This window comes from Atta colombica, unplaced genomic scaffold (genome assembly GCF_001594045.1).
Source record: "Atta colombica isolate Treedump-2 unplaced genomic scaffold, Acol1.0 scaffold112, whole genome shotgun sequence".
Classification (NCBI taxonomy): Eukaryota; Metazoa; Arthropoda; class Insecta; order Hymenoptera; family Formicidae; genus Atta; species Atta colombica.
Genome location: NW_017259198.1, coordinates 911,631 through 925,488, shown reverse-complemented (window position 1 = coordinate 925,488; position 13,858 = coordinate 911,631). Strand labels below are relative to the sequence as shown.

Sequence of the window (13,858 nt, the reverse complement as noted above, 5' to 3'; positions counted from 1 at the left end):
AGTATAGAGCGATATTTTTTAGAGTACATTATGTAAATATAATATTTATAAATTTCACGAAACAAAACGAAACGCAATAAAAAAAGCTTCAATAATAAATTCAAGATTTTTACAGGCAAATTATTAATTCTGAGTTTTTATTTTTCTTTATTAACTACCATTTTTTTTTAATTTATTATACTTACATAGAAGGCATTCGACGTCCTCGAGCACTTTTTTGAAACATCGTCATTTTTAATTTTTTTTTAATTTGCTTGACATATTCTACAGATTAAGTTTGATGTTAACAATTATCGCCAATTAATTAATTTTTTTCATGTAAATAAAAAATATGAGATATGTGTTTTAAAAAAAAAATTTGAGATTTTTTTGTGAAATTATTCACACTTATAAGTTGCAAAAATTCATAAATAACGCTCAATACGAACATTCAAATTTATTATAGCGTCGAAACATTAGTCGTACAAAACTGCAAGAGACCAATTTTAAAGAAAAATTGTTCTATAGGTTATTTTTAATTTATCATTTTCATATAAATAAATTATTTTCCATTTGTTTACAATTTTTATTAACATTTTTCATCATCAACTCACCAATTTAAAAATTTTATAAAAATATCATTTTCCACTTCAATTATAAAGTAATCTTGAAAATTTCAAACTGAAACTCAAATGGAATGTATAATTAAAAAATTCTGTTGTGTTCCGCACACGTGTATGGAACCGCACTGTCACACAACAGAATTTTTCAAAGACAGAATGTTTCAAGGATATCCGGTTTGAATATTTCATAGTTATTAAATTTCCTAAAAGAGTAAATGGAGAGATCCTAAAGCCATACGTAAAGAATTTTCATTATATGTCACTATTGCATTTAATCTATTAACCAACATATCGTTACTTCGATGTAAAAAGATTTAAATACCAATTACTAATATACTAACTAATAATCTTCGTTCATATTCAATTAGTCAAGGGTCAATTATAAATCTCGCAAACATATTTCGCCTCATTGGCAATGGTAAAAATGTAACGTTTGCAGTTTCATAATAATACTCATTTTCATATATGATTCGTACAAAAGAACCTGAGAATCTTCAATTATCATCCATAATTTGTAACGCAATTAAGGGAATCCAAAGCTGTTTTAAATATTTCAAGCTTTGCAATATTTAAAATGCATTTTTATTCATCGCTCAATTTGATGTTTTTAATTATAATATTGTCTTTTATCTTATAAACTATTTCTTTTTAATTTTATTAAAAAGCAAAAATTCGGAATTATATAATGTATAAATTTTACGATGATTTTTCCTTCAGATTTTTTACGATCAGTATAATAAAATTTGAATAAGTACCACGTAAAATATATTGTAAATATATTATGTATTTTTTTTCGCTAAGTTTGATGTTAACAATTATCGCCAATTAATTAATTTTTTTCATATAAATAAAAAGTATAAATGAAAGTTTCATTAATTCAGACTCTGCAATTGCAATTGACAAGTGAATATAAAATCGTTATTTTTATTTAATTTTCTTACTAATAATGTGCTTTATTACTTCGCTTGTACTTAAAAAGATAAAAATTTATTTTTGTAAGTTCGTAAAAAGAAACATTTTTATTAATAATATTGACTAATGGTCCTTGATAAAACAGTTATCTCTGGTAATGTTCTTAAATTGATAATGATAATGAGACGTGAAAACGCAATCATATACGTGTACATTTTCACTTCCTACGTATGTTACAATATATTTTACGTTATATTTTCACAAAAATTATAATATAAATAACTGTTAAGATTATTATATTATTTAGGTATGTGGTATAATTATCTCCATTTATCTCTGTTAGTCTAAATTCAACTATATAATCGATATGATATGCATGATGCATAAAATATTTTATATATCTATTAATATTTAATTTTTATACAACATTTTTAAATATACATCAAGAAATTGCTACGTATACTATATCATTATATAATAAATTTCAAGATAAAAGTTTAGAATTAAAAATAAGATAAGGATTGTTTTTAAATATTGTTGACGTTTCACCTTTAGATAGAGATCATGTACCGCGGTATTTACATTAATAATCTATATCTGTCTTTTTATTCGCTTGTAGGGCATTAGTCATATATTCATGACTAGTAATCAGGCGTCGCAGTAGATATCATTCATGAGCTGACATAAAATACCGGTGTATGACATTATCAAGTGACAAATATTTAGAGCAACATATTTATGGCATAAAATCTATTTGATTTAAAACTGTGTTAAACACTTCTATTTGTATTTACTTCATTACAACTTGATAATCAAAATAACAATTCATAAATGAATAAATGTTTATAAATCTCTATCATATAAGGTGCTGATTATAGTTCTTAAATTAGATAGATGGATTTTTATTTTTACATAAATAACGTTTTATCTTTATTATATAATTTGCTAATTAATTTAACACTAGCTATTACATTTTATAAAAATGTGATGCATATTTAACTTAAATTAATGCTTGTTAAATTAATATACTTAATTTTAGTTTAAAAAAAAATATAATACAGATTTAAGGGGGCTACTTTGGAGTCAGCGCAGTAAGAGAAGCGCAATGTACATTTATATAATCATTAATAGTATATTAAAAGATGTTAGCTAAACCGATAGCCGAAACCTTCAAACTAACATCTTTTAATACATATTATATTATTAATTATTATATAAGTGTAGATTGCGCTCCTCTTACCGCGCTTAAATCTGTATTATATTTTTACAATTATTAGGAGTCCTATTTTATATTCTTTCTATTTTATATTCTTTATTCTAAAGTGTCTTTAGTTTTAAAAATTATTTAATTTTTAATATTTTTTTAAGAGAAAAGTGTTGCAAACTTTTCTTCTTGTCCTCATCTTATTTCTCCACTAAAACTTCCCATTTTATTCGCGTAATAATCACATTTGTTTCGACATTCATTACACATTTGTTTAAGAAAAGACAATTAAAGTTGATAATGTCTTTCGATTCAAGAGAACGCTGAAATGTTCCATTCATATTAGTCTACTAGGTTGTATTACGTAACATAGTGTACTGCGATGATATGTCAGAATTTCGTTCGTGTAAAGGCCTTGGGCGATAGCGATCATTTTCATCATCTACCTCGGTTTCTCAGACCGCAAGTTGACTATTGATATATGCATACATAAAAAGGGTCTGTACACCGGACTATACGAGAGGAATGACACAGAAAAACGGTAAGAGTTGAAGAAGAAATTATATAGAATGTTTTTCAGATATCCTGTACATTCAACAAACGATATATATAGAAAGTCAAAAGAGACAGAAATAGACAGATCAGACACATTTATATGTTTTCGCAATCGACCATGAACAAATCGGATGCTCCGCAGAAGACATTATCGGAGATAATAGAAGCGGCTAGTAGCACTGAATCAGTTCAATCAAATAAAATAGTCCGCAGTAACGTCCCAGGAAACTGAGCAGTAATCAAGTATGAAATAGCATAGCTATTAAACATTAATAGCTTGAGAAATTTCTAAGAGAGAAGAGCTATAAAAATCTGCGTGATTTATAGAAACATCTTAAGATAAAATGAAGAATGTCATTTATACAGAAGAACATTCATTATAAACCTATCTTTTAGAGAATTAGATTTTATATGTATGATTCCGCAAACATATTTATTTTTATTTCCCCTTAGCTTTAAATTCTAAGATGAATAGTATCATTAAAAATTACTAATGCAATTTTTAATGCAAAAATCATTTTAAAAATAATTTAAAAAACGGACAAGTACATAAAAGAATATAAAAAATGAAAAATCTACTTTAAATCTTAATTAAATTTATTTAGAATGAATTTGTTTCTTTCCCAACTTTAGAATTAAAATCTTCCAAGTTTTTAGCAGTTAAACTATTATTTTCCAATAAATTATTTAAATTTCATTTTTCAATAACAAGAGAACTTCTAACAATTTATTATATTGTAAATGTTACAGATAATTCTGAAGAGGAATATAAAATTAAAGAAAAAAAAAGAAAGAGATATTGGAAAATTACATTCAAAAGAAGGAATATAAAGAAAATGAAAGAATAAAAATAGACAGATAAGTGATAAAAGATACAATAAATATATACAGGGGTTGCAAGTCACTTATGCCATGTCTGGAACATCAGCATTGCTAATGACAACCGTCAGTGACGACCTTCGCCACGTTTAGGTCTGGTCGAGAAAAGATCTCGCATGACCCAACTAACTTCTCCATCTTTCACTGTGCCTTTTCGTATCAGCATCTGCACTTGCCGTCCTTTTCTTAAAAAGAACGTGACCTTTCTAGGGCTTGCATCATGAACCCGATAACGATTTAAGATACACGAATTAACGCGGCAACTGACAAACAACAAGTACAGTACTTAATGAATCGCATTCCTTGGTGTAACTTAAGACGTCGTCGTTAATGCACGAAATTACGAAATGTTCTAAAAAAAAAAAGAAAGATTCATATCTAATGATATTTAATGCAATTCGACATAATAATATTAATAATTTATTAAAATTTTTTAAATCGATGCTCAACATTGTATATTTTGTTCTTTGTTAAAGAATATTTTACAAGAATGTATAGCAGATTAGCAACATATAAAAATACTATATTAATAAGAAGAAAGAGTACCCCAATTTGTGCGACTCTTCTTCAATATGTAATATTAAAGGTCAAGACCAAGCGATTGCTTCAATGTCAAGATATTTAATATTAATAGATATTAATTCTGAAATTTAAGTCCTGACAGATAGAATTTTAAGAATGCAAAACGATAAAAACACCTTGATTTTCAATTAAAATAATATGACATCTTAAGTATATTAAATGTAAGTTGAATTAAAAATTATCAATATGTTCAAAGATATTACAAATTAAAATATCAAAATATCAAAATCTTTTAATACATTTTTATTTAAAAAAGAAAATCAGCTTCTTTTTCTATATTCCCAAAAAATTTACTTAAAACAGATGATTACATTAATTATTATTAATTATACATTTAATAAAAATGTTTATTATTTATTATACTATCAGTCATAAGAAAAAGAAATGAAAGAAAAAATTAGACATCAACAATAAAATGTTAATCGTGCATTAATGAATATGTAATACATGACACATCTGCGTTTATGCCTTGAATGGCGCTCGTTTCCTTTTTATGATATGTAAATAAATTGTGCAATGAATCAAAATATATCGTGTCTCGCTCGTGACGACCTTTTGGCAAATGTTTTGTTGCGAACATGACGAAAACGCCAGAGAGACACAATTGAGAAATTCAAAATTCATGTAAAAAGTGGCAGCCGACCTGAAAGATAAAGATTTGTTTGATTTTCCACGTTGCGTTATCGATAAGCATGCGATAAGGAGTACATAAGATATCGGGAGGAACTGTAAAGCGTTTCGTATGATTTTTAAATTACGAATGGCACGATACATTATCGCATTTTTTTTTTTAGTACGATCAACAGCATTGATTCTCGTGGAAAGTTTTTGTACTGTTTCACTGTTTCGAATAATTTTTACAAAATTTAATATTCATTACAAAATTTAATATTCATTACAATCCAATCATGATTAGTCATAGAAGTATAGATATATTATGTGCCAAAATATTGAATGTTGAAAATAAAACATTCTTGGCAAAAATTGGACGAGATATTAATTAGACTTTTATCTGAGCGAATACATACATACATTGAGCAATACAGGATTAATTTTTGGGTAAAGAGAAAATTCGCGGATCATAAAACATACACAATTGGTCTGAAATATTTTGTAATAATTTAATGACATATAAAAATTCGTCGTTGATAAGATCTTCGTATCCTTACGATATGTTTACATTGTTCCAATAAAAGTGAAAGAGTTACCTCAATCTTACCTATTCATTTACGATAACATGAATAATGAGTTTTTTTCTTGGCGAAATAAAATTAAATGCCATCAAAATTCAAAGCGTTATATAAATGTTTTTGCAGGACGTTCGTCGTGTTTATAAAATTATTTCGACATTGTCACCGTCAATGAACATGAAGAAATTAATAAGAACATGAAGAAATATTAACATTTCAGTAAAAGGTGATTCTCGTAAGAATGAATAATTGGACTTTCCAGGATCTTGGAAAATCCAATTATTCATTTTTGCGAGGACTGTCTCTTACTGCAATACTAATATAAAATTTTTTCATGTTCATTTACAGCTAATAAATTTGATTATTAAAAAGATAAATCAAATTCTTATTTTGAAATAATTTAAATAAGAAAAGAAAAATGATAATTAACATCAGTATTATTAATGCTATTGATTAAAATAATTTTTCTATACTGCATAAATTACAGATATAGAGAGGGAATCTTCAGAACGTAACGTGTAAAGCATGGTTACCTGTGGTTAGAACAGGCCAATACGCAGGAGACTAGTAGAAACGGTTCAGAGTTACCTCATTCCCAACGTTGCTGCGAGGCGCGGAGCGCCGAAGTGAAGCTACAACGTGGCGTACCGTAACATGCCGCGCATGCATAAGAATGCACACGGCCGGAAAGGTAAAGGTGGGTTCGATGACGTCGTGTGGTCGTAAACACCTGAGAACTCGTTATCATGACGATACAACCGATGTTCATCTGCGGCTACACCGCTGCCTTGGCCTGCTCCGCCAACGAGTTAGATGCATCGAACGAGTAAGTAATCCGTGACGACTGACGAAGAAATGTTAGTCGCGACTTACTATCTGCGTCTTTCTCCAATTTTAACATGTCACAGCTAAGATGTAGATATTTTCAAAATGAGGAATACATTGTCCCGTACATTATTAGATATCAAAGAAGCAATGGTAACTCAATCTTTTGAGTTAAATAACGCTTTGCTATTTTTAACTTCCAAAATGTAAATGTCAAAATGTAAATGAATCCAATTCTGTAGTTAATTTCAAAGTGAATATCTCTATTAATGTATGCACTTAATAAACAATAAACTAAAGAGTCAAATTGAATAAATTTCCTTCAGTTAAATTGTTTAACCTAAATTTTAGCTAAATTAACGACATATGGAGTAGAAACGACTTATAGAAATGATTAAAATTAATTTAAATTGGGTATAATTTGACATTATGAATTTAACAGTACATTTCATTGTCAGATGCAGCAGCTGGAGAAGAAAACTTTGAAAATTAAACCCCATCGGATTGTCGTAAAAAGAGATACTTCGGATTCTGCTAGATTCCAGAAGTTCCGTAAGGCAAATATGAAAGTTCTTCGAGAAATTCCATTTTTATTGTTCATTTGTAATATATTATTTTCTAACCGTTAGGTAAGAGAAACATATCATTTGAATGTGTAAACTTTTTATCGAGCTCTTAAACGCTTTCGCGACTAAATATAACCGGAAAATATTTGCCAACAATTACCTTTATTTGCGGATATTAATCACAGAATTGACTTAGTCATTTACTCTCCTCGGGGCTGATCGTTGCTTGAGTTAGCTGAATAACGAGCGGTCCGTTGCGTGCTCAGAATAGCGTTGTACATCTGGGCGACGTACCCATCATCTCGAAAACCGGAAGATGCAAAGGCAAATTAATTCCAAGCGTCCAGCTTTATGTTCATTACGTCGTCGGGCGACTTGTTGATAGATCACGAAGAATTTTCCAGGATAATATCGCGTCGCAGGCGGATACGGACGGTATGTTTTCTATTTGTCATTTGCATGCATGTGCGGCATTCACGATTGCGATCAACTCGAGGGGAAAATTTAATATGTCATGATTGCCTACGTTTTCAATGCCGGCAAATTCGCGACACATAACAAGTGTCACAGAGATCTCGGATTAGCGGAGAAAAACAGAAGACTATACAAGAGAGAATAAATGCGCGAATGCGCTCAAGAAAGCGAAACTATGAATTTTCGAAAGTAAAGCTCAAGAGGATTATTTTCATAATTCACCCAATAAAAAGTGAAATTGCTGTAACGTTCAAGTTATTCGTATCCTGTCGTACCATTCGAAGTTTGCATTCAAAGCCACGTCCATGTCAAGATCTCGATCAATTGAATTGTTCAGCAATTGTCAATCTTGCGACGCATCGAACGCACAACTTGCCTCTATGTCGCCAGACACACGTGAGTATTACATCCTCAAGGTCGCCAGAGATTTAATTTCAGGCTTTTAATTTTCTCGAGCGTCGATGAGCCGACTTCCACGGTCGGATTTGCACTGCTCGAGCTCAGGATCAGCCGCTACCTCTGATTAACGCCATTACATAATAACCATCGTCACAGACAGCTAGAAGATATCTTAGGCTACGCAAGTATATGTACTCTTGTGTACATATATACCTACTTAATTCTAGGCGAGTGAGCGCACTCGATTTCCGATCCTCGGACGCGAGTGCGTGCATGCATGCAACGGACATCATAGAGACACTAGAGATTTCTACGGAAAGTTGCCACTTTTGAAAGAGGAGATTTGCTCGATTAACGTCTGAGAATTTTCGTGTGACTGTCCCCATGACACGACGTGAAACATTTCGGTGCAAGTGCTGCAAGGATTTATGTCCGGTTTTACCGTTATCTCATTTAACTTTAAGCTAGATTTAACTCAACTTTCAGGAATGCGCTATTTTTTAATTTTAATCCCAAAAGAAAAAAAAGTATTTACATAAAATAAATACTTTTCCTTCTTTTAGATTTAATTCAAAAACTATTTTTAAAAATGTGTTTTGAATCTGAATAAAATTTAAATATTTAATATTTTATTTTAAATATTTATCTATTGTAGCTTGAAAAACTAATCGAGCAATTATATTCGCTGTATAATGTATTGAGTCAAACGATTCGTAAACAAACACAATATCGATGCGTGACTTACAGAATAACCATTTAAGCCGCGTACTATATAATCACGTACTATATAATCAAATGTAAAAAACTAAAAAAAAATGAAAACAATAAGTTCTAAAACGTGTTACAATGATAAGTTGTAGCTTCCAGAGTTATCTATTTATTAATCAGTGAAATATACTTGCTCTATGCAAGATTGTGACAAGCGCGACGATTGAATCAGACGTGCATATACACAATGTAGATACGATTAATGCACGCGAGATATTCCGATCCGATATAAATGTGAATGTACATTGTATCAATAAAATATATTCATATCTACATCAAAACTTTAAACTTTGCAATAAAAAAATCTCTTTTTTCATTTTCTGTTTTATTATCCTACGTAATATATCCAAAAGATCATCTTGAAAAAGTGTTCTTAGGACGTTCAGAGGACATAGAGATGTCTTCTAGGTAAGATGTTTCTTAGAGATCTGTATGAAATATTTGTAAAACAGTATAATTTAAAAAACGATTCCTCACTTTATAAAAAGTTTTTTTTTTTATATATAGGAATCACATCTCTTTTATAAGAAATATTATGAATAAAATTACATAACTTACAATAAAATAAATCATTAAACAACAATTATTAAATTTAAAATTTATCAAAGAATTAATAATTATTTATGTAATATTTGAAATAATCAGAATAACGATGAAGATTTTCTTTTTAACCATTGATGGTCGGCATCGATTGATTTTGCCTAGATATATTGATTGATTTGACTTTATTTAATAACTTCAATAAAGCACACAAAAATCTAAAATTAAAAATAATTAATTTTATTATTCACTCGTAACGAAAATGCTTTATTATCAGGTTCCGAAGTAAGTTTCGTAGAAAGTTTCGGAAGATGATTACAGTATTCCAGAAATTTATGAAGATCATTACGGCCCATAATAAAGACAATCACCATTCGTGGCACGACCCTGAGATTGTGTTATTTTACTTTCAGCATTTCGTTCTAATTTTAGAAAAACACGCTTCAACCACTAAGACCGGAAGTATAGGTTCACGGAAAGCAGAACGTATAAAATAAGGTTCTATCTTATTGCATCGAAAGCGCGAAGATATTTCATAAGTTAAACGGACACAAATAAAACGGTTATGTAACGCTACTTCAGAAATCATTTAATATTTAAATTGCATCAAGTAATTAATATTATAATTCATAATATAGAATATTTAATATAAAATATTTTAAATTATAAAACCGGTTTATATTGAATTATACTATATAATACAAATTTCATAGAGCTTGTATTAAATTTTAGTATTATTTACTTCTATTATACTTAAATTATTAATTTACTGCAGATAATTTCTATTAGCAAAATTTATCCTTTTCACGATGTTTGAATATTTAATTTAAATTAAAATAAATCTTAAAATAAGATGTTATCTAAAACCCCATTTTAAGAATTAGTAGAGAAACAATTTGCTGTTATTTATGTATCTCAAAGATTATTTTAAAGATTATTTCCTGAAGATTAGTTTACTAAAATATTTCAAAGTTGATGTTAATATCTCCAGGATTGTAAGTTTAAAATTCAATGAAAGAGAAGTACGTTCCACTTTTATCGAACCTGAACCATAGCTTCCTGAGGCTCAGTAGGAGCTTTACAAAATACGCGTGTGCGATATAATGATAAGTTTGCAATAACGACACATATGCCGATTCTTATGACACTCAAATTTCCATGACATATGTCATGTACGATCTTATGTCACAAAAGTAATTCATTCACTCGTTCGCACATAAGAGGTTCATGCACGCACGCATAATACACGCATACATGCGCATTTACATACTTGCAATCCACATAGAATTATGAAAAAGAAAATAAATTCATTCTGAACACAAAACTGTAATCTGCACATTTTCTATACCAATACTCCCACCTACAGACTCCTACACGTGCTTTCTCTCTCTCTCTCTCTCTCTCTCTCTCTCTCTCTCTCTCTCTCTCTCTCTCTCTCTCTCCATACCTCCCCTCCTTCCCCCTCCTTCTAAAAAAGGAAGATCTTACCTCTCGTAACAGTATCCCAGTATCCCGTTCTTTTACAAACGCAATGGCGATAATCCGCCCTCACGTTCGCTTCTTCGCTTCGATTGGTGAAAAAATAAGAAGAAATGATTTCCACGATGAGAGGCTGGCGAAGGGTAGTTAAGTCACTCGCGAAGGATTTTTCGCGCTATATTAATCGAAGATTGTTCGATAACTTACGATCGATCAGAGGGGAGGGAGATGTAGCTGATTCGGCCAGCGAGAAGAAAAGGGTTGCGCCGCGCGCGTGCGCACGCTTGATCGTTATCCGCGATTATTATCGCGCACGATTCGCTTGATCGCGAGGATTGAATGACTACAAGAGATCGGTAGCGCGAAAGATACGATCTATCGCAGCCTGAGGCCGAGTTAGGACTGTGGACTCTGACAGACCGCGACTCCGCTCTCTCGCTCGCGAGGGCCAAGCCTACCGACTCACACTCCGCACTTCGCTTCTCTCCTGATGCCGGCTACGCGACAACGACCCCACCATCGTGGCTCCTGGTGCACGCCTGGTAGCGTTCAAGCGGAGTGGTAGGAGCAGCTACACTGCTTCGCTTCGTCCCGCACCGAACCACGCCGGTCGCTCTTCTCTTGGTGAACCGGCGGAATCGGCGTGACGGAATTGCCAAGACACCCGATGGTTGTGTTTCTCGCGACTCAATCAAGGGAAGTGAGTGTACGCGTATTGCATGTGCGAATGTGTAGTGGTGCCAGGTGTTTTGAGTATCCATACTCAATGAATTTATGAAGACTCGTATTTTCAGCGACGTCTGCGACCGTTTTTTGCGAATGTCCAACAGAAGTTCATTGAATTCTTATTTATTAGTTACAACAGATGTATGTATTTTACCTGTGTGTATTTGTATGTTTGTGTGTTCTAAGTAACAGATGAATAATTTGGAGTTAATGATTAATTTGATTATAAATTTATTCTATCAACATTTGAGATTATTCTATTAAAAATATTTGTTTAAATAAATATTTGTTTAACGATGCATTTAATTAAATTTATTCCATTCATTTTTTTTATATAAAATTGAAATTATTCTATTAAAATGTAAATATCTGCCTAAACGAATATTTACTTATAACAATTAATTTAATTGAATCTATTCCGTCGAGATTAAACTTGCGACCATTCTATTGCAAATATTTGCTTTAACAAATATTTTTTAACGAAATTAATGAAATTAAATTTATTCAATAATTTTAAATTTGAAATTATTTTATTAAAAATATTTAATATCTAAGGAAAAGTTTTACCATTTATCTATATTACCTAGAATAGATGCTTGACTGTAGCTGATAGCCGGTGCTACAAACTGAAGAGAGACAGAGTAATTTTCTTCCGGGTAATTTTACCTGACTGTGATATGGGTGAGAGAAGTTCCATGAACTTTAACTAATATTAATTTATCTTCTGTGTCTTCTACATTTTTTCATGAAAGGAAATGGTAGATTTAAGTCAACATTAATTAATATAACAGGTAATCGAAATATAAAACGAGGAATTTATTCAAGTAGTTTTGTCGATAAGTATTGAGACATCATTTAATAATACGTCTCCTATTAATCTTTTTTTAATATTACGGAATTTTTGTTTTTCGATTGTCATCGATATGAGGAGAGTAAATTTCGGAGAAAATATCTAATAATATCAATATCTACAATAACATTTTTATAATTTAATATAACATTAATTAGATTTCTGCAAGCACAGGATAAGTACAGTTATATAATCACTGCGTAACTTTATAACAGGATATCGCGTAGTATCTTGTACCACTTGAAGACAAGCAGAAGTAAGACGTACAAATTTAAAGAAATTTAATTAATCGGTTTGTGATAATACGATTCATGAAATATGTAATTTTATATAGATCTTTTCAGAATCTAATTATTAATACATTGCTATTGTGATCAACATTTAATCACAATATATATTTGCCTATCATATTAAATTATAATTCGATATTATATCGTTGATATTCAAAGATAAATTTGTTCTGATATGTAATAGAACTTCCATCGGACAAATTTCACACATATACAGGATGAATCAGAGTAGTTGAATCAGCTTTTTACTCTATGAGAAAATAATTGCACACGTTATAATTCAATTAGATATGAAGTCGATAATTTTCTCATAGGGTAAAAAGTTGATTCAACGACTCTATTTCACTCTGTATGTATTTGTTTGTCAAATATTTATTCATGAATTTCTACGGTATTATATAAAAAACTAATTATCGGAACATTGGAAAAAATAAATAAACTTAATCTTAATTTTTTGTATGTGACCTAAAACCTTTGAAGAAAGAAACGTGCTTTTATACTATCTTGAATTTAATCAATTAATTCACATACGGAGGTTGAGAACTTAATTGCTTCTTCACTGCCAATTACTTGTTATCTCGTATTTAGAAGTAATTATAAAATTTCGGAAGAGAATAAACTATAAGAATGCAGGAATGACAGGAAGAACCATCATTTATTAATGAATTTAATAATGAAATATACAGGGTATCCAATAAGTTTTGACAAATCACTTTTTTGTATAGACAGAACGGACTAAATTGAGTCAAAAAATCCTCTTGTAATTATTGCAATTTTTGCATAGTGAACGAGATATTAATTTATCTAAAGATTGTCAATAAGTGCAATAAAATCGACGCGTAAGACAATTTTAAGATTTTTTTTAGAGCTTTTTATGAAATATCTCAAAGATGCTAGTGAACTTTTAAATATATCTCAAAGTTATTATATTAATTTTAGATACTGTTCAATGGATAACTAAAAAAATTACGAAAATCGCAAAATGATAAAAGACTTTTCGACTCACACAGTTTAGTC

General features: G+C 30.2%; 1 protein-coding gene across 4 annotated transcripts in view; it reads right to left on the bottom strand.

Annotated features, from left to right (window-relative positions):
• Nucleotides 1-11,429, bottom strand: part of LOC108694057 (protein windpipe) — a 22,704-nt gene extending 11,275 nt beyond the window's left edge. For 2 of the 4 annotated variants that reach the window (XM_018203311.1, XM_018203314.1), the window contains exon 1: nt 10,985-11,429. The gene's annotated coding sequence lies outside the window, so the exon portion shown is untranslated. Of the gene's footprint in view, nt 1-6,457; nt 6,483-8,064; nt 8,074-10,984 lie in introns of those variants that run through there. The other 2 variants (XM_018203316.1, XM_018203313.1) reach the window with 2 other exon arrangements.
• Nucleotides 11,430-13,858: the final 2,429 nt, after the last annotated feature.